The sequence below is a fragment of the Prionailurus viverrinus genome, chromosome C1, assembly GCF_022837055.1.
Source record: "Prionailurus viverrinus isolate Anna chromosome C1, UM_Priviv_1.0, whole genome shotgun sequence".
In the NCBI taxonomy this organism is placed as follows: Eukaryota; Metazoa; Chordata; class Mammalia; order Carnivora; family Felidae; genus Prionailurus; species Prionailurus viverrinus.
Genome location: NC_062568.1, coordinates 107,423,640 through 107,450,172, shown reverse-complemented (window position 1 = coordinate 107,450,172; position 26,533 = coordinate 107,423,640).

Below are 26,533 nucleotides of genomic sequence, written 5' to 3'. Positions count from 1 at the left end.
TAATAATATGAGGAAAATTCAATGCACAATGCTTGAAACTGAGAAACTGAGGCAGAAATAAAAGCATTTTATCTAGAGACATATATATACCATGAACTGGTATTTTTTAGCAAAAGCTAAAAAAAATGCAAAAGAGTTGCCTCTCTGGAGAAAGGGAAATTGGGGACATAATAGGGAGAGGACCTACTCTTTTCTGAATAAATATTTATAGGAACAATTTGACTCTTTATTGTATAACTATAATAAACCTTTTAAAATCAATATTTCAATATCCACATTAACCACAAAGATGAGTACTAAATGCTTCTTCTTTTCTTAATCCAAATGGGAGAAGTTACTTGGAGCAAGATTATTGTCTTACCTTTTGTTCTTTTAAAAGCCCCACAACCCCCAGTCCGTCATAGAGAAAAATATGTGAAATTAATAATATTGGCTGGTCATGCCTTATTTCACCCATAAACTCATTCATTTGTTCATTGTTCTTTTTGTGCTCTTTCTTTGTGCTAGGCATTGGGCTAGGTCCAAGAAAATCAGACCCATAAACAGGTAGATTAGATAGATATATAGATAAATAGACATATAGATTATAGCTAGCTAAAGATGATAGGTGATTGATAGATCATAGATAGATAGATAGATGATATAGATAGATAGATAGATAGATGATAGATAGATGCTATGTGTGTAAGTTGAAGCAGATGTTCTCAGTGACCCACCCACGTGCCTCTGACCTTTTAGTGAATTCAACAATTTACAGGTGCCAGTATCTACATTTCTGAACCTAGTATCCTCACACTTCCCAAATAAACTTCTTGCACTTAAAGCTTTGACCCAGAGTCTGTTTAGGGGAAACCAACAATAAGACATACATAAAAGTTTAGACAATAACAGAGATATACTGGGCATTTGGAGAGCTCAGGGGAGATATTGAACCCAGGCTGGGAATTAGTGGGGTGTGGGAAAGTGTTTGGAGTCAAGGACAGCCCATGGAAGTAAGTGACTCCTGAATCAGAAATTAAAGAATGTTTAGCATTCTGCAGACCCTTGGATGAGAACATGGTATCAGAAGTATACAAATACAGCCCCAATCATAGGACCTGGAAGGACAGATACTCAAGAAGGTAACTGCAGGTGGTCAAATGGGCCACATGCTATGTGTCGTGGGGGCAGAAAAAACAACTTTTCAGGGGAGTCCTACTGGAATGGTCTATTTGACCTCTTCCTCGCTCTGCATGCACACTCTTCCCCAAGCTCTGTTCATCATTCTTCTACCACTTTTCCTCCTTCCCCTTGAGTTCCTCTCCCTCTGCAAATCCTCACATGTTGGTTCTTCTGAGGGTTCTGCCCCAGACCTTCTCATGTTAGTCATGGATTCTGACCAGTTGATTTTGTCTCCCACCACTGCTTCAGTTATCATTTATATGCCAAATACTACTCAGCTACATCTTCATCCCTATGCTATTCTTTATCCTCCAAGCACATATATCCAACAGTACATCTCTCTAAGAATCTTCACCTAGCATTGTGTTTTACATCATAGCAAGTGCTTGAAGTAAATGGTTTTTGGAAGGAGGTGGACTTCACTATGCACCTGGCACACAGCTTTTTTCAAACCCAGAACTTTTCTATCTATGGATGGTCGAACATATTTTTCCTTCTTTGTGGAAAGTCCTTCATGTTATGCCTCAAGGTGACTGGGTTACATTACTTCAGGGGACACCATTCATAGACTGTCATGTGCTTTCATTATCATCTAAAATCCACTTCCCCATAAAGTCTTGTCCCAAGCGTTCAACATAAATCAGGTCTCCTCCTTATCCTATTCATACCTTCTTATCAATAAAAACCATCACGCTTTATAATTAGACATTTATTTTATGACTATATGGTACCATATCTACCTTATTCACTATTCTATACAGACCACTTACCCAGTGTATCATATAGTATAAACTCAATAAACATTTATTAAATGAATAAGTAGAATTGAACTCAACCTTCAAATCACTCAATTTTTACTCTGCACCAAGAGAAGGGCAGAGGTGAACATCACAACTCCACACAGCACTTGTCCCCAGGAGACTCACAATCAGGTGCAATATGGAGAAATCCAGCAATACAAATATGCAAAAGATAGAGATAAAAGAATGAAGGAATAAGAGAGTGGAGTGAAGAGTAGGTGTAGGTGTGGTGTCAGAGAATTAGGAGAGGGGAAAATCAGTGAAGGGACGTAAACCTGAAGGACGTAAGCCTTACTCCCTGCACTGCTTTAGGAGGCTCAGGCAGCCCACACCTTTACTCAGTACATAAAATACACTAAATAAAGTTGAGTTCTAAGATGCTACAGCATTAATGATGACATAAAGGTTTTATGGGCAACATGGGCTGTGACGAAAATCTCTCTACAGCAAAATCAATAGAAGCAGAATTATCATGGTGAAGGCAAGCATCTAATCATTTCCAGTGGGACATTTCTGGCTATTTATAACCTCCAAAGAAGAAAACTCACTTGAAAGTGTGAGTGAGAAATCCCCATTTTCTTTTGGAGGTGATTTTTGCAATTTATAATGGCAGAACCCAATGACAGAGTCATAAGAATCCTTTGATGGTTGTATACAAAACAATGGGAGTTTATATATTAAATCCCTTATTATCTGTCTATAGGATGGAAGGTTAATGTTATTTCTGAAGGTTTTTGGTATGTTGGGGCAAAATCACAAACTGACTCCAATAAAAGACAACACCTTGAACAAATACATATGTAAAATGGTGTTAGCTTTTACAGCATAACATACCACCTCAAAACAGTAATTTAAAACAACAAGCATTGTTATTCATGATTTTGTGGTCAGCTTTGTGGTTACTCATGATCTTCCGGTCTAAGCTGTCTGGGCTAGAGCTAAATGATCTAGGATGGCTTCTCTCATGTATATGTCATTTAAAGCAGTGGCAACAGCTCCTCCATGCGTCTTCATCATTCATTAGGCTAGCCCAAGCTCATATGGTACTGCACACATTTTCCCAACAGTATCAAGATAAATCAAGGCCCTGTGAGGACACTTTCCAGATTTCTGTCTGTGACCCATTTAGTATTGACCCTTCAACAAAGCAAGTTATATGGCTCAGCCCAGAGTCATTAGGAGAGATACTGTGACAGGGTGTCATAGGAAATAAGGGAAACTGCTGTGATAATTTTTGGAAACAAATTACTGCAGAGCCAAATTAAGAATGTGTACAGTGAACATTGCTATGATAGAACAGTAGGGGCTACTGTTTGGTCTTATACAAATTTTTATCCAGAGATCCTCTGGTACTTGGAGTCCTACATACAGAAACAAAACTCTTCACTTTGCACAAGTTACCAACACAGACCTTGTGTTCAATAACTTTGTTGGCTAACAGCAGCTGATACTTCCAAGAATTCAATACATAACACTATTTTTATGGACACCCAGATTCAGAACCAACTGGAAGATAGTCATAGAAGGAAGAGTAGAATGTGGTTGAGGTTTTCTGACCAAGTGTGCTTAACTAGCATACCCATTGCCCTATGCCTCTCCTGGGGGGCTGCCCCTGTAGAATCCATGGTGTGGAGGAGCAGAGAATAAGATTTCTATAGGAAGACCCAAAGAAAGAGAAAAAAAAAGAGGATTACATCAAGCACATTCAGCTGCTTCTCTCAAACTTGTAATCATAGAATCCTCCTCCACCCAGTAGGTGCTGTTTCCATATCATACCCCAACCTCACCACTACCAATTGTCATATTTTTACCTTTTTAGCATAGTGGGCATAACTGTTAATCTTAACATCAGCCATCATGTGGCTTCAAGGCAGCACTGATCCTAATATATAAGAACATTTTTCTTTTGCAGACACAATCAGACAGTTGTAAACTTTGTCCCCAGAAGACTTGAAAACAGAATTTGATGTCAAGACCACTCTATACCCAAGGTTGAAATGAATTTGATTTTCCATTTCTCATTCCAAATTATGTCCAGCCACATAGCCCAATACAGTTAATCAAAGTTTTACAATGATATTAAAAACCTAGAGATATTTCCATCATAAAATGTCAACAACATATTGATAGATGTCCCAAATTTGAATATAAAATCCTCCCATTATGAAGTTCCAAGCAGAAACTAAAGTTCAAATAAAGTATAAAAAAAATCAATCTCCAAAATTCAATTTTGTTCTCAAATTAATGTGAAGAGAATATTTTAATTATCAATTTTTCATATGTAATTATAGATTTGCATGCAGTTGTAACCAATAATATAGAGAGATTCAGCCTATCCTTTGCAGTTTCCCCAAGTGATGTAATCACTTACCAAACCATAACAATATCACAACCAGGATGTTAACATCAATGTAGTCAAGATACAGAGCATTTCCATCATCACAAGGATCCTTCAGACTGCCCTTTTGAAGTAACATGTTACCCGCCGGTGTCCTACCCTCATTTCCTTTTAACCATTAACAATTACTAATTTTTAATTTCTTTATTTTATTTATTTTATTATTTTTGAGAGACAGAGAGACAGAACATGAGTGTGGGAGGGGAAGAGAGAGAGAGGGAAACACAGAATCTGAAGCAGGCTCCAGGCTCTGAGCTGTCCCCACAGAGCCCAACACAGGGCCCAAACTCACAGACCGTGAGATCATGACCTGAGCCAAAGTTGGGCACTTAACTAACTGAGCCATCCAGGTGCCTCTTAACTTCTACAATTTTAAAGGATATTACCCTAATGGAATTATATGGTATGTAATATTTTCAAATTTAGATATTTCACTCAGCATAATTTTCTGGAGATTGATCCAAGTTGATGCATGGATCAACATGGTGTAATTTACTGCTGCATAGTATTTCATGGTATAATGTACCACACTTTGTTTCATACAAATACAAATAAACATATATTTACAGCTTTTTATGTAAACATCAAGTGTTCATTTCTCTGGAATAAATGCCCTGGAGTGCAATCGCTGAGTCTTATGATAGTTGCACTTTTAGTATTTTAAGAAAATGACAAGCTGCTTTCCAGAGTTAGTTTTTGTCTCGTTTTACATTCATATCTCTTAAGGTTTTTCACAAAGCAAAAGCGTTTAATCTTGATGAAGTCATACTTACCACTTTTGCCCAGATTGTACATTTTATATCAAATCTAAGAACTCTTTAACGATCCCTAAGTCCTGAAAATTGTCCCCTGTGATTTTCCTGAAGTTTTATAGTTTTACATTTTATATTCATGCCCATGATCCATTTTGAGTCAATTTTTGTATAAGAAGTGATATTTGGATGGAGATTTATTTTTGTTTTTTTGCCTATGAATGTCCAATTCCTTCAGCAGTATTTGTTGAAAAGGCTATCATTTCTCCATGGAATTGCTTCTTCACTTTTTGTCAAAAAATCTGTTTGCTATTGTATAGATATTTACTGGGTTCTCTATTCTGTTCCATAGCTGTGTCTATCCTTCCTGAAGACCACACAGCTTTTACTGAAGCTATATAATTCATCTTGAAATTAAATAGGTTGGTTACATTTTTCTCCCAGGATCATTTTAACCTTTCAGGTTCCACTGATTGTCCATATGAATTTTTGAATAATTTTGTCAATAGCTGCAAAAATGTACTGGGATTTTGATAAGAACTGGGTTAAAATCTATATGTTAATTTGGAGAGAATTGTCATCTTTACTATATTGAGTCTTCTAGGTCATAAATTCCTTCTTAGATATTATTTTGATCTTCTTTGATTTATTTCATCAATGCTTTGTAGTTTTCAGCATACAAGCTATATACAGTGTTGTTAGATGTACAACTAAATAATTCATTGCCTTGTTAGATTTACAGATTTAGATAGTTATGTTTTTAATTTTGGTGTTCATGTGCTCATTGCCAGTATATGGAAATACAATTTGATTTTTTTATGTTTATTTTGATTTCTATAATTTCACTGAACTCACTACCTCTAGGTATTTATTTGTAGACTCTTTGTAATATTCCATATAGACAATCATGTCATCTGAATATAAGGACAAATTTTTTTCTTTCCAATCTGTGTGCCTTTTAATTCCTTTTCTTGCCTTATTGCACTGTCTAGAACAACCAGTGCCTATTTGAACAAGAGTTGTGTGACACTAGTGGGAGCAATTTTGCCTTTTTCTCAGTCTTAGGGGGAAAGTATTCAACCTTTCATTATTGAGAATAATCTTAGCTGTGGAGTTTTTGTAGATGTTCTTACCAATTTGATGAAGTTCCAATCTATCACTAGTTTGTTGAAAAGTTTTTTTGTTTTGTTTGTTTTAATCATGAATGGGTGCTGAATTTTGTCAAATTATTGTTTTGCATTATTAATATGTCCATGTGATTTTTACTCTTTAGGTTGTTAATACTCTTTAGGTTGGTAACTTGTTAATATGTTCAATGAATTACATTGATTGATTTTCAAATATTGACCAGTTTTCTATCCTTGGAACAAACCCTACTTTGTCATGATAAATAATTCTTTTCACATATTGCTGAATTCTATCTTTTAATATTTCTTAAAGATATTTGCATTTATATTCATGAGAGGTATTAGTCTATAGTCTTGTTTTGTTTTTAAACAGCTCTTGTCTAATTTTACCATCAGGATAATTGCTAGCTTCATAAAATGAATTGAGTAGTGTTTCTTTCTCTTCCATAGTCTTCAAGGAATGAGATAGAATTAGAGTCAACACTTCTATAAATGTTCAGAAGACTTCCTCAGTGAAATTATCTGAGGTTGGAGATTTTTGAGTGGAGTTTTTTAGAGTAAGAATTAAATTTCTTATATTTTAAGGCTATTCACACTATCCATTTCATATAGAGTGAGTTGTAGTAGTTTGTGGGTTTTTTTTTTGAATTGTCTAATTTGTACATTTATATGTATATAGTTGTTTGCAGCATTTCTTTAATATCCTTTTGACATCTGAAAGAACTGTGGCAATATTTTCTGTTTCATTCAGTTTCATGCATTTCAAATTTGTATCTTCTCACTTTTTTTATTATTAAGTCTTAGAATATATTTTTTATTTTGAAAAATCCTTCCAAGGAATAAGTTCTTTGTTTCATTATTTTATTATTTTTATTTTCAATTTTATTGATTTTTCTCTTTTTATTGTTTCCTTCTTTCTGCTTGCTTTGGATGCATTTTGTTCTTTTTCTAAGTTCTTGATATTGGAGAAAATATTATTGGTTTGTGATGTTTCCTATTTTTAACATATGAATTTAACGCTAAAAATTTCCCTTTCAGCATTGTTTTAGCTGTGTCTGGCAAATTATTACATGTATTTTCATTTTCTTTCAAGTTAGTGTATTTTTTAAAAATTCCCTATGAAACTTGGATTATTTACAAGTGTGTTGTTAGTTTCTACATGTTTGGAAATTATCCTGTTATTTCTATTACTGATTTTCAGTGGTCTGATAACACTTTGTATAATTTCAATTTTTAAAAAAATTGTTGAAGTTTGTTTTGTGGCCCCAGACATTGTCTATTTTAGTATATGTCTATTTGCAATTGAAAAAAATGTTCTTCCACTCTATAAATGTTTAGTAGATTTTCTTGGTTGGTAATGTATTTTTCTATATTCTTGTTTTTCTGCTTGGTTGTTCTATCATTGACAAGAGAAGGATTTCAACACCTCTAACTATAATTGGAAATTTTTTATGTCTCCTTTTAGTTCTATTGGTTTTTACATTACATATTTTGCAGCTCTGTGGCTTAGTTGGTATACATGTAGGAAAACTATATCATCTTGGCAGAATGATCATTTTATCATTATATAATGTACCTCTCTATTTCTGGTAAATTTCCTTGCTCTGAAGTGTAATTTTTCTGAAACTAACATAGCCATTTACGTTTTCCTTTGATTAATACTTTTATGACATATATTTTTCTCATCTTTTTACTTTCAACATGCCTGCCATATTTGAAGTGAGTTTCTTGCAAACAGGGTATAGGTGGGTCATGTTTTACCACCCACTCTTCTTATCTCTTTCTTTCAACTGGTGTATTTAGACCATTAACATTTAATGTAGTTATTAATACATTAGGACATATTTCTGTGCTCATTGAGATTTCTTCAAATCTTCAATATCTGAGGTAAAAAAAAAACCAGTAAACTCTCTGCCATGTTGTTCCTCAGGCCTGAGATGTCTAGTCAGTCTACTTTTTTCTTCACTTTCCACAGTCTATGTCTATTTTCTGTAGGGCATCCAGGATTTTTAGTTTTATTTGGAAATAAGAATTTGAGAAAATATGTATTTTGCAACATCCCAGAAACAAAATGTCCAAGATTTTATTTCAACATTCTACTTACAATTCTTAGATATATGTCTCATTGTTTGTGTTTTTTGTTTGTTTTTATTTTTTCTCATGTTGAGAATTATTTAACAGTTGGAGAACATCAATATTTCTACAGCAGCTGAAGCATGGACTGTCTTCAACCAAGAAAGGTGCTGTTCCTTCAGCAAGCCCGAAGTTGAATTGGTCTAGCCCAAGATCTTTGGCCTTATTTTTATAATAAGTACAAACAGTTAGCAGAGCATATTGCATGTATACAATATTGGCTCCACAATCACAAAATAAGAGGGAAAATAACTATTCCTCAGCTGTTTTAATGTTAACCTGGATAATATGTGTTTCTTAGAAAAAATGCCAGATCCCAAACAATATGTGTCTGAAGACCTAAAGGAGTTTGAACAAAGGAAGGTGGTAAATCTCTTTCGTTCTCACCTCTCCTTAGCCCTCAGTGCTGATAGCTAGAATGTATGACCTGTGTGCCCAAACACAATTTGGATGAGTATGGAATACAATAAGCATAAATTTAATTTTAAAATATGATATAATTCAATCAGAAGGATGGGGTCCCATGAGGAGGAAGAAGCAGGGAATAGAGGTGGTGAGAGAAAAGAGTGTCAAATCCTAACCTCATGTGAAGTGTACTAACAAGTGATGCTAAAATGATAAGTATTGAAACAATTATATTGGTGTTGTATTTAGAAATATGACAGTAAATTCAAGAAGAAAGCCAAAAATATGCTGTTTTATTATGATCTTTCTTAGTGTTATTTCATCTTCTAGCCACAGGCATGCATTATAAACCTAAATATAAAAATTAGTAGAAAGGGGCGCCTGGGTGGCGCAGTCGGTTAAGCGACCGACTTCAGCCAGGTCACGATCTCGCGGTCCGGCAGTTCGAGCTCCGCGTCGGGCTCTGGGCTGATGGCTCAGAGCCTGGAGCCTGTTTCCGATTCTGTGTCTCCCTCTCTCTCTGCCCCTCCCCCGTTCATGCTCTGTCTCTCTCTGTCCCAAAAATAAATAAAAAACTTTGAAAAAAAAATTAAAAAAAAAATTAGTAGATTGATCATGTGGCTTCCCCTCTGTTGATATCAAGTAAGGATTGCCCATAACACCTTGCTACCTACCTCTTTTTTCTCCATGCTAACATTTCTCGCACTATATCATGACCACAGTGACTGACAGGAGAACACAGGTCAAGACTGGACAGATTTTTCTGGTCTGCCTATTCTGATCTTGGCTTTGAACCAATGTTCAAGTTAAATCAAGTCAAATCAAATCAGCAAATGTTCATTGTGCACCCCCTGTGAAGTGTGCAAAGGAGTATAAACACATGCCTGATGTACAAGGGGCTACAGCTACAACTGAACATTAGGAAGCAAGGATACAAGAGTCTCTAAAATGCACATTGGTCACAAGAACTGCCAGCTGTAGAGCTAGAAGGGGAATTGGGGAATATCTGGGGTTCCTTCCTCATTTGACAAAGTAGGAAACTGAGGTCCAAGCAGGATCAGGTGAGCTGCAGAGAAGTGAAACGCAAAGCTTTCAGATAATTCAGAAGTAATAGCCAGCACCCAGGGCTGTGATGGTTCCAGAACATTCCTGGAAGGAGAGAACCTGAGTGGGGTCTTTAAACATGAGTAGGAGAATAAAAGGATTTCAGAAGAGGGGAAGTTGACCCTTGCAAACAGAAAAGTTTTGTTTTTATGAGGAATCTATCTGCTGGGAATGCCTCACCACCAACTATGCAGAGGGCAGGAGTTGGAGCTGAACTTGATGACCTACTTGGGTGCCAGAGTTGAGTGAGAAAACTCTTTCCCTGGCTTACAGCTGCTCAGAAGTTCAGGGGCGGCTCTGTTCAAGCCAAAGCCCTATTTGCACAAGTACTCTGGTTTATATCTTGCAAATCTCTGACACCATCACCACCTGGTCAAAGCCACCTTCCTTTATTTCTGGGCTGCTGCAACTGTCTTTAAACTGGTTTCTTTGCATTCTCCCTGACGCTTTGCAATCAGTTCTTCAGAACGTGGCTAGAGTGACGTTTGAAATAAGCAAACAAACATATGTGATAATACCTATGCTAAGCTGTAAACCCTTTAATGGATAAATATTGATGAAAGAAAGAAAGAAAGAAAGAAAGAAAGAAAGAAAGAAGAAAGAAAGAAAGAAAGAAAGGAGGAAGTAAGGAAGGAAGGAAGGAAGAAACAGGAAGAAAAATGCAGACAAAACAACCTCCTGAACATGGTGCCCAGGTTCTGTCTGATCAGTCACATCTTCCTCTATATCTTTAGACTCTTAGGCACCATTCTTGTTTCTGCTCTACTTATATACTATCTTTAGGTCTTTCCTAATCAGCATATTCCTTCCTGCCATAGGGCCTTTGAACATGCTACTTTCTCCATATGGAATGGCTAGTTCTTCTCTTCATTCAACTAAGTCAGATACTAGCTGCAGCTGCAGAGCATGTTCTTTACAAAGCTTTTCTTGACCCCTTGACAAGGCCAAACACCTGGGCCTCTTTTTTAATTTTACACTCAAATATATTCTTTAACATTCTAAAGGGCTGCATTCTAAAAAAACAACAACTATTTTTTTGCATGATAATTGCATAATTTTCAGTTCACTATCAGTTACTTAACAGAGATAAGTTAATATTTTATCAATGAATGAATGAATAATCTGAAACAAACTTGTTTTTAATTAATGATCAAGCCATTACTGAGAATGTTGCCTCTGTGCCCAGTCCACTGCTAAACAGTGTGCAAAGAAGACCAGATTTTCTTCTAAAACTCATTGCCAAAACAAGAATAAGTTGCATGTTTCTGCCTGTAAAACCCAGCACATACTCCTCAAAATAAAATGACTCCTCAGTCATGCTTCCACCATACTGGAAAAGCACAGCTGTCAGTGGGGAAGGCAAACATTCTCTGAATTAACCCTAAATACTTTGATTTATCACCTTATCCCTTATGCTGCTAGAAGACGGATAGCCTGTGCTTCAGTAGCCTGTGGTGCTGACTCTTAATTGGGGGGGGGGGGGTGGCAAGAAGGGCCTGTGAATTTCCGAGAAACTTGACACACAGAGGCCCCTGTAGTGCTCTTTCTGAAGCCCAAGTGGAAAACGGATAGAACCTGACAGGACAGGCTTTCTGAGTAGACAGAAAGTTCTTGCAGAGGCCACTCCTGCCAGGATGTCATAGACCTGAGGGTGCCAGCAGCTGGTGACCAAAGCTCTGCCTGGTAAGTATAGAGACCTAGTCAACTAACAACAGAATGGCATGGCACAAGAGTATCATAAGTGATGACTAAAGTTAAGGGTTCAGATAACATGGATACATGGCACAAGGCACAATTTACCAACTGAACTGGGGTGTGTTTTTACCTGTCTGAATTTCAGCTTTCTCATATGTAAAATTGATATAAAATAGGGCTTTCATGGCTGTGAAATGAGAGTACCTGTATAAAATGATTAGTTAAGCACCATGCATAAAGCAACCTTCGATCAGTATTGGAAAGTATTGGTGGAAGCCATGAGGTCCAGCACAGGCTGTATATCCTAATTTTGTGACGTCAATCAAGTTGCTGGGGAGGAAACCTGGAGCTATGGAAAGTAACAGCATCTCAGTGGCAGAGGTGGGAGGCAAGGTTGAGTTCAAATATGACTGGACAATCAATGATAAAGGCTACTGTTTGTGAAATCATGACTCCCTGAAACTTCCAGGCAGTTTGCATGTGGACTTTCTATTCTCTCTCAAGGTAGGCAAAATTCTTTGGGTAGAAAGCTCTCATACTGATAACTGCATTCATACTTGAAGGACCAACAGACAACAGCCAAGGTCCCTGAGTAGAGAAAGTCCTCAGGCAGTTAGAGATGGTTTAACTTGCTTCATGTTGCCTCTCAAACACAGGGCCCTTCACATTGTCATGCCTCCTTTTGGGTCTCTGTTTCTTCAGCCAGCTTCCCCATGATCTATAAATCTCTTGTTTTCTGTAAACATTGCAAAAGAGGTAAGCAATGCATAAGTGTCTGTTCTTCTCCCTCCTGTCCAGGAATCATCTGTCCTAGTAGGACCTATTCTAGCTGCAAATGCACACAGCTAATTCCCCACCTGGCAGGAGCTGCTGGAAAGCATAAAAAGTGGGTCAGCTCATCAGAGTCATTTGTCCCAAGAGAATACACAACAAAGGGGAGAAAAATGTGTTAATTTGGCCAGAAAAAAAAAATGTTTTTTTTCAATGCATTATGGTTGCAAGAGGAGTTTGAATTAAACTACTTATGTATTCATTCATTCATTCATTCATTCAACATACACTTAGAAAGATCCAACCCTGTGCAGGACACTAGAAATACCAAACTTAAAAGGGAGGTCCATAATGCAGTACAAAGTTCACAGGGCTTAGGTACCAAACTGACTTAGGTTTCAATTTAATTCTACCATTTATTTGCTGAATAATGTAGAATAAGCTGCTTAACATCTCTGAGCCTTATTTCGTCGTCAGTAAAATGGGAATGATAATAGTTACCATCCAAGTAATGTACAGTATAAATGTGTCAGATGTCTACACCATACCCAGGGTTCAATAAATGCAAACTGCTATTATTATTATCATTATCATCAGTATTAATGCTTCTATTCTAAACAAATAATAGATTGTGCTTAAGGAAAAAAAATATGTCAGAGCTGGCATTTGCTATTATAACCTATTATTTCACAAAATTCTCTTTTTAACATAAAAGGGGGAAAACAAAAGTAGGGAGACATTCACAAGACAGAAACTCAGGAGTTTCAGTGTCATGTATGCATGCATGGGTTATCCTTTCTCCTACAGCTGTCAGCAAACGTCACCAAGAACATACTACTATTTATTATTCAGCTTTGTGGGCCTAAGCAAAGAAAATTTAGTAGGTCTGTAGGGAATATCTCCATTCACTTAGCAGATGGCTGAAAAAGCAGTCAGGGTCAGAGTGCACCAAAAGTTGAACATAAATCAGCAAAGTGAAACTGTCAATACAAAGGCAATTGTGCCCAGGGATGTGTAAATAGAATGACAGCTCATCTCCTCCACTGGGCTCTAAATTTGGCATACAAAAATGTGTTTAAAACAATGTCACTAATATACTAGTGAAGTGAGATCACCTTTGGGTGCTCATTATATACCAGGCATTATGCCAACATATTTATTCATTAAAAATAACCACTTCTAATCTATTGTACTATGTAGCACAATAGCCCTATGAGTATTATTATCCTCATTTTACAATTAAGGGCCCAGAAAGATCAGAAATATTGAGCAATCTTTCCAAAGTCATTCAGCTGGTGAAACCATTCTTTAATCACAGAACTTTCTGACACAACCAGGCTGTTTCCACTGACATAGCTGATTCTACATTGTGGACTCTTCTATGCACCATCATTCTGATTCATTGAGGGAATAGGGAAGAGGATATGTTTAGTGTTTTAACATACAACAAAGGTACTTCCTGATTTGAAAGAAAGAGGTGAGGAGAGGAGTTAAATTGACAGAGGAGTAGGGGGAACCAATGCTTGTTTCATCCCTTGAGCACAGCTAGATAAATATCAGAATCATTCTGAACACCCAAGAAAATCAGTATGAATGCTGAGGGAACTAACTTCAGAACTCAAGTGAGAAAATAAACCACATCATGGAAGTTGGAAGATGCAGAGACATGATCTGGGGGAGAAAAGAATCACGGATACTACAGAGGGGAGGAAGCCTCGATCTTGGAGAGAGGAGAGAGAGAAAATGGTGCACAAGGGATTGCACAAAAGAAATATTTCCCCAAAACCATTGATTGGAGTGGATGATTATCACAAGTTTTTACAAACAGCAGAGCCTAAAGTCTGAAGTTTTAGAAGTTTTTACCATTGCTGGGTAGAGGCTGGCAGGCACAGCAGTGCTCCTGTGGGGAAGGAAGACCAAACCCCAGGATTGCACACAGTGGTTTGAAGATCCCCTGGGTGGCACAGAGACAGTTCCCCTTCTTGGAGTGCACTGGGGACAGATGATATGGCCTCTTTGGGGACAAAAGAGCTGGTGAGCACCAATGTGCTTCCCAGTTCGTTAGCATAGAAACAGAGACACTGGCTGAAGGCAGAAAATCATAGTGTTTACTTTTTTGTTGCACTTTACCATAAGCTCTAAACTGCTGCACAGCCATGTGACTGCTTTTCTGAGACAAACCAGCACCAACCAGCGTGGCAAGGCTCTCCTCCAGAGGATCATCATAGGTCTGTGCCACACAGGGTCCCTAAAATTTGGAATTTTGAAACCAAGCTGCATGCCTGAGATAAAACACAAGAGTACTGTGCCGCCTGGCAGGCAGACAGCTCAGACACAGGTACAGTGAAGGCAGTAATATGATGGAAGCTGGAGACACAAGAGGGGAGATTGTTTACTCTTCTCTGAAGGTTTCCTGGAGAATGGTGGCCATGAACTCCCTGCTCTGGGGACAAGAAACCGGGCAACACCGTTTTCCCCTAGCCCATCACTGACTGACTTCAGTGAGCAGCACAGTGCCCCCAGTGGAGGCTGGACCTACTTACACCAAGCCCTGACTCCCTGTGCCTATAGGTATGCCTTCAATAAGGCAAGCACCTAAGAACCAGTGTAGCAGTTCCCTCCCTCAGAAGACCAGCACAAACCCCGTGTAGTTACAAAGTCTAATGATCAGAGGGCTACAAAGCTTCAGCTCTAGGAAAAAAAAAAAAATAGGATTTAGCTTTTTTAACCAGTTGACCAAAATCACCGAATTAAAACTTGTCACACAGTGGACAAGGTCCAAGCATTCCCCACTGCAGGCAAGAATAAGCTCTGCAGAGGACTGACATGAGGGAAAGAGCAGCCAAAACACAATAGCTGAGTGCACATTCTGAGACATTTCCTGAAGCACCAGGCCCAAGACTATATAGGACCACCTCTTAATATAGCCATTACTCTCAGGAGCAGAAATATAACAGGCTTTCCTAACACACAACACACACACACACACACACACACACAGTGACCTAGATGAAATGACAGGATGAAGGAATTCGCTTCAAAGGACAGAACGAGAAGAGGTCATGGCCAGGGATTGAATCAAAATAGATATAAGTAAGATGCCTAAACCAGAATTTAAAACAGAAATCATAAGGATACTATCTGGCCTTGAGAAAAGCACAGAAGATACTAGAGAATTCCTTACTGCAGAGATAAAAGAACTAAAAACTAGTCAGAAGAAATTAAAAATGCTATAGACAAGATGCAAACCCAAGTGGATGAAATGACAACAAGGATGTATGAAGCAGAGGAACAAATCAGTTACAGAGAAGGTAACATCTTAGAGGGGTGCCTGAGTGGCTCAGTCGGTTAAGTGCCTGACTTTTGGTTTTGGTCCAGGTAATGATCTCATGGCTTTGTGGATGTGAACCACAGAGCAGAGCCTGCTTGGGATTCTCTCTCTCTCCTTTCTCTCTGCCCCTCACCCACTCATGTGGTCTTTGTCTCTTTCAAAATAGATAAATAAACAAAAATAAATTTTAAAAAAAGATAAAATCATGGAAAATAATGATGAAAAGAAGATGGAAAGAAAAGTATCAGACCACAAATGTAGACTTAGAGAACTCAACAACTCCATAAAGCATGATAACATTCATATCATAGCAGTCCCAAAAAAAGAGATGGCAAAAAGAGGGGAGAAGGTATATTAGAGGAAATTATAGCTGAAAACTTCCCTAATCTAGGGAAGAAAACAGTTATCCAAATCCAAAAGGCACAGAAACTCCCATCAAATTCAACAAAATTGACAATTGTCAAGACATACTACAGAAAAAATATGCAAAATACAGATATAAGGAAAGAATCCTGAAAGCAGCAAAGGAAAAGAAATCCTTAATCTACAAGGGAAGACAAATCAAGTTAGCATCAGATCTATCTACAGGAATCTGGCAGGCCAGAAGAGAGTGGCATGATATATTCAACATGCTGATGGGGCTAAATATGCAGGCAAGAATACTTTATTGAACAAATCTGTCATTCAGAATAGATGGAGACATAAAGAATTCCCCAAACAACTAAAGGAGTTCATGACCACTAAACCAGCCCTGCAAGAAATATTAAAGAAGACCCATTGATTGGGAAATAAATAGCAAAAGTAGCAATGACTAGAAAGGAACAGAGAAAATCTCCAGAAACAGCAACTTACAGGTAAACACACAAAAAAAATGGCAATAAATTCTTATCTATCAATAATTACTATGAATGTAAATGGACTAAGTGATCCAAACATACAGGGCGTCAGAATGGATAAAAAAAAGCAAGACCTATCTATATGCTGCTTACCAGAGATTCATCTTATTTTATTTATTAATTTTTAATTTTTATTTATTTTTGAGACAGAGAAAGACAGAGCATGAACGGGGGAGGGTCAGAGAGAGGGAGACACAGAATCCGAAGCAGGCTTCAGGCTCTGAGCTGTCAATACAGAGCCTGATGCAGGGCTCAAACTCACGGACTGTGAGATCATGACCTGAGCCGAAGTTGGACGTTTAACCAACTGAACCACCCAGGCGCCTCACCAGAGATTCATTTTAGACCCAAAGACAACACCAGATTGAAAGTGAGGGAATCGAGAACAATCATTCTAACAGACATTAAAAAAAAAAAACTGAGGTAGCCATACTTATATCAGACAAACTAGACTTTAAAACAAAGATTGTAACAAGAGATGAAGAAGAGAATTATATCATAATTAAGGGGTCTATCCAGCAAGGAAATGTAACAATTGTAATTGTAGATATTTATGGCCCCACTTGGTAACAACCAAATATACAAATCAATTAGTAAAGAAACACACTGATAATAATACAATAGTAGTAGGGGACTTTAACACCCACTTACAGCAAGGGACAGATCATCTAAGTAGAAAATCAACAAGGAAACAATGGCTTTGGATAATACACTGGACCAGATGACTTAATAGATATATTTAGAACATTTCATCCTAAGGCAGTGGAATACACATTATTTTTGAGTGCACATGGAACATTCTCCAGAATAGATGACATATGGGGTCACAAATCAGGCCTCAACAAGTACAAAAAGATTGACATCATACCATGCATATTTTCAAACCACAACGCTATGAAATTTGAATCAACCACAAGAAAAATTTGGAAAGACCACAAATAAATGGAGGATAAAGAACAGTATAAAACCCTTGGGCTACATCAAAGGCAGTCATAAGAGGGAAGTATATATCAATACAGGTCTACCCACCTCAAGAAGCAAGCAAAGTCTCAAATACACATCCTACCCTTACATGTAAAGGAGCTAGAAAAAGAACAGCAAATAAAGCCTAAAACCAGCTGAAGAAGGGAAATAATAAAGATTAGAGCAAAATTAAATAATATGGAAAAAACAAACAAAAACCAGTAGAACAGATCAAAGTAAGATCTGGTTCTTTGAAAGAACTAATAAAATTGACAACCCCCTAGCCAGACTTATCAAAAAGAAAAAGAGAAGGGAGCAAAATAAATAAACTCATGAATGAAAGAGGGGAGATCACAGCCAAAACCACAGAAATACACACTATTATAAGAGAATATTTTGAAAAATTATGTGCCAACAAACTGGGCAATGTGAAAGAAATGGACAAATTCCTAGAAACTCAGAAACCACTAAAACTGAAGCAGACAAATATAAAATTTGAACATCCCCAACATCACTAAATAAATCAATAATCAAAACTCTCCAGGGGCGCCTGGGTGGCTCAGTCGGTTGGGTGTCCAACTTTAGCTCAGGTCATTATCTCACAGTTTGTGAGTTCAAGCCCCACATCTGACTTGGTGCTGACAGCTCCGAGTCTGCAGCCTACTTTGGATTCTGTGCCTCCTTCTCTCTGCCACTCTCCCACTTGTACTGTCTCTCTCTGTCTCTAAAAATAAATAAATGTAAAAAAAAATCTCCAAACAACCAAAAGTCCAGGGCCAGGTAGCTTCCCAGGAATATTCTACCAGATTTAAAAAATATATATTTAAATTCAAGTTAGTTAATTACAGCGTAGTATTGCTGTCAGGATTCATCACTTACACGTAACATGCAGTGCTCATCACAAGTGACCTCCTTAATGCTCATCAACCATTTAGCTCATCCCCTCCCCAACAACCTCTCCTCCAGCAGTGCTCAGTTTGTTCTCTGTATTTAAGAGTCTTTTATGTTTTGTCTCCCTCTCTGCTTTTATTGTATTTTACGTTCCTTTCCCTATGTTCATATGTTGTGTTTCTTAGATTCCACATAAGAGTGAAATCATATATTTGTTTTTCTCTGTCTGACTTATTTCACTTAGCATAATACACTCCAGTTTCATCCACGTTGTTGCAAAGATTTCATTCTTTTTCATCGCTGAATAGTATTCAATTGTGTATATACCACACCTTTCGTATCCATTTCATCGGTCTATGGACATTTGGGCTTTTTCCATATTTTTGTTATTGTTGATAGTGCTGCTATAAACATTGGGGTGCATGTGGCCATTCAAATCAGCATTTTTGTATCCTTTGGATAAATACCTAAAGTGCAATTGCTGGATCATAAGGTAGTTCTATTTTTAATTTTTGAGGAACCTCCATATTGTTTTCCAGAGTGTACCAGTTTGCATTCACACCAACAGTACAAAAGTGTTCTCCTTTCTCTGTATCCTTGCCAACAGCTGTTGTTTCCTGACTTGTTAATTTTAACCATTTTGACAGGTGTGAGGTGGTATATCATTGTGGTTTTGGTTTATATTTTCCTAATGATGAGTGATGTTGAGCATCTTTTCATGTGTTTGTTAGACATCTGGATGTCTTCTTTGGAAAAGTTTATATTCATGTCTTCTGCCCATTTTTTCAATGGATGATTTGTTTTTTTTTTGGTGTTGTGTTTGATAAGTTCTTTATGGCTTTAGGATATTAACTTTTTATTAGATATATCATTTTCAAGTGTACTCTCCCATTTTTTAGGGTGCCTTTCATCTTTGTTGATTGTTTCCTTCGTTGTGAAGGTCATGTTTGCTTTTGTTTCCCTTGCCTCCTGAGACATGTCTAGTAACAAGTTACTGTGGCTGAGGTCAAAGAGGTTGTTGCCTGTTTTCTCCTCTAGGATTTTGATTGTTTCCTGTCTCACATCCATTCCTGTCTTTCATCCATTTTGAATTTATTTTTCTGTATGGTGTGAGAAAGTGGTCCAGTTTCATTCCTCTGTATGTTTCCATCCAGTTTCCCCAACACCATTTGTTGCTGAGACTGTCTTTTTTTTCTGTTGGACATTCTTTCCTGCTTTGTCAAAGATTAGTTGAACATATAGTAGTGGGTCCATTTCTGGGTTTTCTATTCTGTGTCATAGATCTATGTGTCTGTTTTTGTGCCAGTACCACACTGTCATGATGAGTACATTTTTGTAATATAGTTCGAAGTCCAGATTTGTGATGCTTCCTGGCTTGGTTTTATTTTTCAAGATTGTTTAGGTTTTGAGTCTTTTGTGGTTCCACACAAATTTTGGGATTGTTTGTTCTAGTTCTATGAAAAATGGGTGGTATGTTGATAGAGATTGCATTGAATGAGTAGATTGCTTTGTGTAGTATAGACAGTTTAACAATATTTGTTCTTCTGATCCAATAGCATGGAATATTTTTTCCATTTTTTACATCTTCTCGAATTTCTGTCATGAGCTTTCTATAGTTTTTAGTGTATAGATATTTTACCTCTTTAATTAGGTTTATTGCTAGGGTATCTTATTTGTCTGGTGCAAATGTAAGTGGAATCAATTCCTTGATTTCTCTTTCTGCTGCTTCATTATTGGTGTATAGAAATGAAACAAATTTCTGTACATTGATTTCATTTCCTGCAACTTTGCTGAATTCACGTATAAGTTCTAGCAGTTTTTGTTGGAGTCTTCTCAGTTTTCCATGTAGAGTACCATGTAATCTGCAGAGTAAAAGTTTGAATTCTTCTTGCCAATATTTATATCTTTTATTTCTTTTTGTTGTCTTATTGCTGAGGTAGGACTTCCACTACTATGTTGAACAACAGTGGTAGATTGGACATCCGTGTCATGTTCCTGACGTTAGGGGAAACGCTCTCAGTTTTTCCCCACTGAGGATGATATTAGCTGTGGGTCTTTTTTGTCTATGGCCTTTATGATGTTGAGGTATGTTCCTTCTATCCCTACTTTCTGAGGGTTATTATAAAGAAAGCATGCTGTATTTTGTCAAATGTTTTTTTCTGCATCTATTGAGAGGATCATATGGTTCTTATCCTTTCTTTTATTAATGTGGTGTACCACATTTATTGATTTCTGAATATTGAACCACCCTTGTAACCCAAGAATACATCCCACTTGATAGTGGTGAATGATTATTTTAAAATACCACTGGATTTGATTTGCTAGCATCTTGAGAATTTTTGCATGCAGTTTCATCAGGGATATTGCCCTATAATTCCCCTTTTCAGTGAGTCCTCTGTCTTCTTTGGGAATCAGGGTAATTCTGGCTTCATAGAATGAATTTGAAAACCTTCCTTCCATTTCTATTTTTTTGGAACTTTTTGAGACGAATAGATATTAACTCATTTTAAAGTGTGGTAGAATTTCCTTGGGAAGCCATCTGGCTGAGGACTCTTGCTTCTTGGGAGAATTTTGATAAATGATTCAATTTCTTTTCTGGTTATAGGCCTGATCAAATTTTCTATTTCTTTCTGTTTCACTTTTGGTAGTGCATGAGTTTCTAGGAATTTGTCCATTTCTTCCAGACTGCCCAATATGTTGGCATATAATTTTCAAGTATTCTCTCATAATTGTTTTTATCCCTATGGTGTCAGATGTGACCTCTCCTCTTTCATTCATGATTTTAGCTATTTGGGTCCTCTCCCCTTTCTTTGTGATAAGTCCAGCTAGGGGGTTATCAATTTTGTTTATTCTTTCTCTTTTTTTTTAATGTTTATTCATCTTTGAGAGACACAGAGACAGAGCATGAGCAGGGAAAGGGCAGAGAGAGGGAGACACAGAATTCGAAGCAGGCTCCAGGCTCCAAGCTGTCAGCACAGAGCCTTACATGGGGCTTGAACTCACAAACTGCAAGATCATGACCTGAGGAGAAGTCAGGCACTCAACTGACTAAGACACCCAGGCATCCCTTGTTTATTCTTTCAAAGAACCAGCATTTCGTTTCATTGATCTGTTCTATTGGTTTTTGTTTGTTTGTTTGTTTCTATATTGTTTTTTAATTTTTATTTATTTATTTTTTTTAATTTTATTTTTATTTTTTAAAATTTACATCCAAATTAGCATATAGTGAAACAATGATTTCTATATTGTTTATTCTGCTGTAATCTTTATTATTTCCCTTCTTCTGCTGGCTTTAGGCTTTGTTTTATGCTCTTCTTCTAGCTCCTTTAGATGTGAGATTAGGATGTGTATTTGGGACATTTCTTGCTTCTTGAGATAGACTTAAATTGCAATGTACTTTCCTATTAGTTTTGCCTTTGCTGTATTCCAAAGGGTTTGGACTGTTGTGGGTTGTTTTTTTGTTTGTTTGTTTTTAATTTGCTTCCATGTATTTTTACATTTTTTTAAGTTTATTTTATTTATTTATTTATTTATTTATTTATTTATTTTTTAACGTTTATTTATTCTTTTTTTTTTCTGAAATTTATTGACAAATTGGTTTCCATACAACACCCAGTGCTCATCCCAAAAGGTGCCCTCCTCAATACCCATCACACACCCTCCCCTCCCTCCCGCCCCCCATCAACCCTCAGTTTGTTCTCAGTTTTTAACAGTCTCTTATGCTTTGGCTCTCTCCCATTCTAACCTCTTTTTTTTTTTTTCCTTCCCCTCCCCCATGGGTTCCTGTTAAGTTTCTCAGGATCCACATAAGAGTGAAACCATATGGTATCTGTCTTTCTCTGTATGGCTTATTTCACTTAGCATCACACTCTCCAGTTCCATCCACGTTGCTACAAAAGGCCATATTTCATTTTTTCTCATTGCCACGTAATATTCCATTGTGTATATAAACCACAATTTCTTTATCCATTCATCAGTTGATGGACATTTAGGCTCTTTCCATAATTTGGCTATTGTTGAGAGTGCTGCTATGAACATTGGGGTACAAGTGGCCCTATGCATCAGTGCTCCTGTATCCCTTGGATAAATTCCTAGCAGTGCTATTGCTGGGTCATAGGGTAGGTCTATTTTTAATTTTCTGAGGAACCTCCACACTGCTTTCCAGAGCGGCTGCACCAATTTGCATTCCCACCACCAGTGCAAGAGGGTTCCCGTTTCTCCACATCCTCTCCAGCATCTATAGTCTCCTGATTTGTTCATTTTAGCCACTCTGACTGGCGTGAGGTGATACCTGAGTGTGGTTTTGATTTGTATTTCCCTGATAAGGAGCGACGCTGAACATCTTTTCATGTGCCTGTTGGCCATCCGGATGTCTTCTTTAGAGAAGTGTCTATTCATGTTTTCTGCCCATTTATTCACTGGGTTATTTGTTTTTTGGGTGTGGAGTTTGGTGAGCTCTTTATAGATTTTGGATACTAGCCCTTTGTCCAATATGTCATTTGCGAATATCTTTTCCCATTCCGTTGGTTGCCTTTTAGTTTTGTTGGTTGTTTCCTTTGCTATGCAGAAGCTTTTTATCTTCATAAGGTCCCAGTAATTCACTTTTGCTTTTAATTCCCTTGCCTTTGGGGATGTGTCGAGTAAGAGATTGCTACGGCTGAGGTCAGAGAGGTCTTTTCCTGCTTTCTCCTCTAAGGTTTTGATGGTTTCCTGTCTCACATTTAGGTCCTTTATCCATTTTGAGTTTATTTTTGTGAATGGTGTGAGAAAGTCGTCTAGTTTCAACCTTCTGCATGTTGCTGTCCAGTTCTCCCAGCACCATTTGTTAAAGAGGCTGTCTTTTTTCCATTGGATGTTCTTTCCTGCTTTGTCAAAGATGAGTTGGCCATACGTTTGTGGGTCTAGTTCTGGGGTTTCTATTCTATTGCATTGGTCCATGTGTCTGTTTTTGTGCCAATACCATGCTGTCTTGATGATGACAGCTTTGTAGTAGAGGCTAAAGTCTGGGATTGTGATGCCTCCTGCTTTGGTCTTCTTCTTCAAAATTCCTTTGGCTATTCAGGGCCCTTTGTGGTTCCATATGAATTTTAGGATTGCTTGTTCTAGTTTCGAGAAGAATGCTGGTGCAATTTTGATTGGGATTGCATTGAATGTGTAGATAGCTTTGGGTAGTATTGACATTTTGACAATATTTATTTTTCCAATCCATGAGCAGGGAATGTCTTTCCATTTCTTTAAATCTTCTTCAATTTCCTTCATAAGCTTTCTATAGTTTTCAGCATACAGATCCTTTACATCTTTGGTTAGATTTATTCCTAGGTATTTTATGCTTCTTGGTGCAATTGTGAATGGGATCAGTTTCTGGATTTGTCTTTCTGTTGCTTCATTGTTAGTGTATAAGAATGCAACTGATTTCTGTACATTGATTTTGTATCCTGCAACTTTGCTGAATTCCTGTATCAGTTCTAGCAGACTTTTGGTGGAGTCTATCGGATTTTCCATGTATAATATCATGTCATCTGCAAAAAGCGAAAGCTTGACTTCATCTTTGCCAATTTTGATGCCTTTGATTTCCTTTTGTTGTCTGATTGCTGATGCTAGAACTTCCAGCACTATGTTAAACAGCAGCGGTGAGAGTGGGCATCCTTGTCGTGTTCCTGATCTCAGGGAAAAAGCTTTCAGTTTTTCCCCGTTGAGGATGATGTTAGCTGTGGGCTTTTCATAAATGGCTTTTATGATCTTTAAATATGTTCCTTCTATCCCGACTTTCTCAAGGGTTTTTATTAAGAAAGGGTGCTGGATTTTGTCGAAGGCCTTTTCTGCATCGATTGACAGGATCATATGGTTCTTCTCTCTTTTTTTGTTAATGTGATGTATCACGTTGATTGATTTGCGAATGTTGAACCAGCCCTACATCCCAGGAATGAATCCCACTTGATCATGGTGAATAATTCTTTTTATATGCCGTTGAATTCAATTTGCTAGTATCTTATTGAGAATTTTTGCATCCATATTCATCAGGGATATTGGCCTGTAGTTCTCTTTTTTTACTGGGTCTCTGTCTGGTTTAGGAATCAAAGTAATACTGGCTTCATAGAATGAGTCTGGAAGTTTTCCTTCCCTTTCTATTTCTTGGAATAGCTTGAGAAGGATAGGTATTATCTCTGCTTTAAACGTCTGGTAGAACTCCCCTGGGAAGCCGTCTGGTCCTGGACTCTTATTTGTTGGGAGATTTTTGATAACCGATTCAATTTCTTCACTGGTTATGGGTCTGTTCAAGCTTTCTATTTCCTCCTGATTGAGTTTTGGAAGAGTGTGGGTGTTCAGGAATTTGTCCATTTCTTCCAGGTTGTCCAATTTGTTGGCATATAAGTTTTCATAGTATTCCCTGATAATTGTTTGTATCTCTGAGGGATTGGTTGTAATCATTCCATTTTCATTCATGATTTTATCTATTTGGGTCATCTCCCTTTTCTTTTTGAGAAGCCTGGCTAGAGGTTTGTCAATTTTGTTTATTTTTTCAAAAAACCAACTCTTGGTTTCGTTGATCTGCTCTACAGTTTTTTTAGTTTCTATATTGTTTATTTCTGCTCTGATCTTTATTATTTCTCTACTTCTGCTGGGTTTAGGCTGCCTTTGCTGTTCTGCTTTGCTGTTCAGCCTTTAATTTAAAGTCTAGTTTGTCTGATATAACTATGGCTACTCCAGCTTTCTTTTGGCTTCCAGTCGCATGATAAATAGTTCTCCATCCCCTCACTCTCAATCTAAAGGTGTCCTCAGGTCTAAAATGAGTCTCTTGTAGACAGCAAATAGATGGGTCTTGTTTTTTTATCCATTCTGATACCTTATGTCTTTTGGTTGGAGCATTTATCTAGTTCCTTTAGGTGTGCTGTTAGATTTTGTATTTGGGATTTTTCTTGTTTCTTGAGATAAGCCTGGATTGCAATGTATTTTCCTCTCAGGACTGCCTTCGCTGCGTCCCAAAGCGTTTGGATTGTTGTATTTTCATTTTCATTTGTTTCCATATATTTTCTAATTTCTTCTCTAATTGCCTGGTTGACCCACTCATTCGTTAGTAGGGTGTTTTTTAACCTCCATGCTTTTGGAGGTTTTCCAGACTTTTTTCTGTGGTTGATTTCAAGCTTCATAGCATTGTGGTCTGAAAGTAAGCATGGTATAATTTCAATTCTTGTAAACTTATGAAGGGCTGTTTTGTGACCCAGTATATGATCTATCTTGGAGAATGTTCCATGTGCACTCAAGAAGAAAGTATATTCTGTTGCTTTGGGATGCAGAGTTCTAAATATATCTGTCAAGTCCATCTGATCCAATGTGTCATTCAGGGCCCTTGTTTCTTTATTGACCGTGTGTCTAGATGATCTATCCATTTCTGTAAGTGGTGTATTAAAGTCCCCTGCAATTACCACATTCTTATCAATAAGGTTGCTTATGTTTATGAGTAATTGTTTTATATATTTGGGGGCTCCGGTGTTCGGTGCATAGACATTTATAATTGTTAGCTCTTCCTGATGGATAGACCTTGTAACTATTATATAATGTCCTTCTTCATCTCTTGTTACAGCCTTTAATTTAAAGTCTAGTTTGTCTGATATAAGTATGGCTACTCCAGCTTTCTTTTGGCTTCCAGTCGCATGATAAATAGTTCTCCATCCCCTCACTCTCAATCTAAAGGTGTCCTCAGGTCTAAAATGAGTCTCTTGTAGACAGCAAATAGATGGGTCTTGTTTTTTTATCCATTCTGATACCCTATGTCTTTTGGTTGGCGCATTTAATCCATTTACATTCAGTGTTATTATAGAAAGATACGGGTTTAGAGTCATTGTGATGTCTGTATGTTTTATGCTTATAGTGATGTCTCTGGGACTTTGTCTCACAGGGTCCCCCTTAGGATCTCTTGTAGGGCTGGTTTAGTGGTGACAAATTCCTTCAGTTTTTGTTTGTTTGGGAAGACCTTTATCTCTCCTTCTATTCTAAATGACAGACTTGCTGGATAAAGGATTCTTGGCTGCATATTTTTTCTGTCTAGCACCCTGAAAATCTCGTGCCAATTCTTTCTGGCCTGCCAAGTTTCAAAAGAGAGATCAG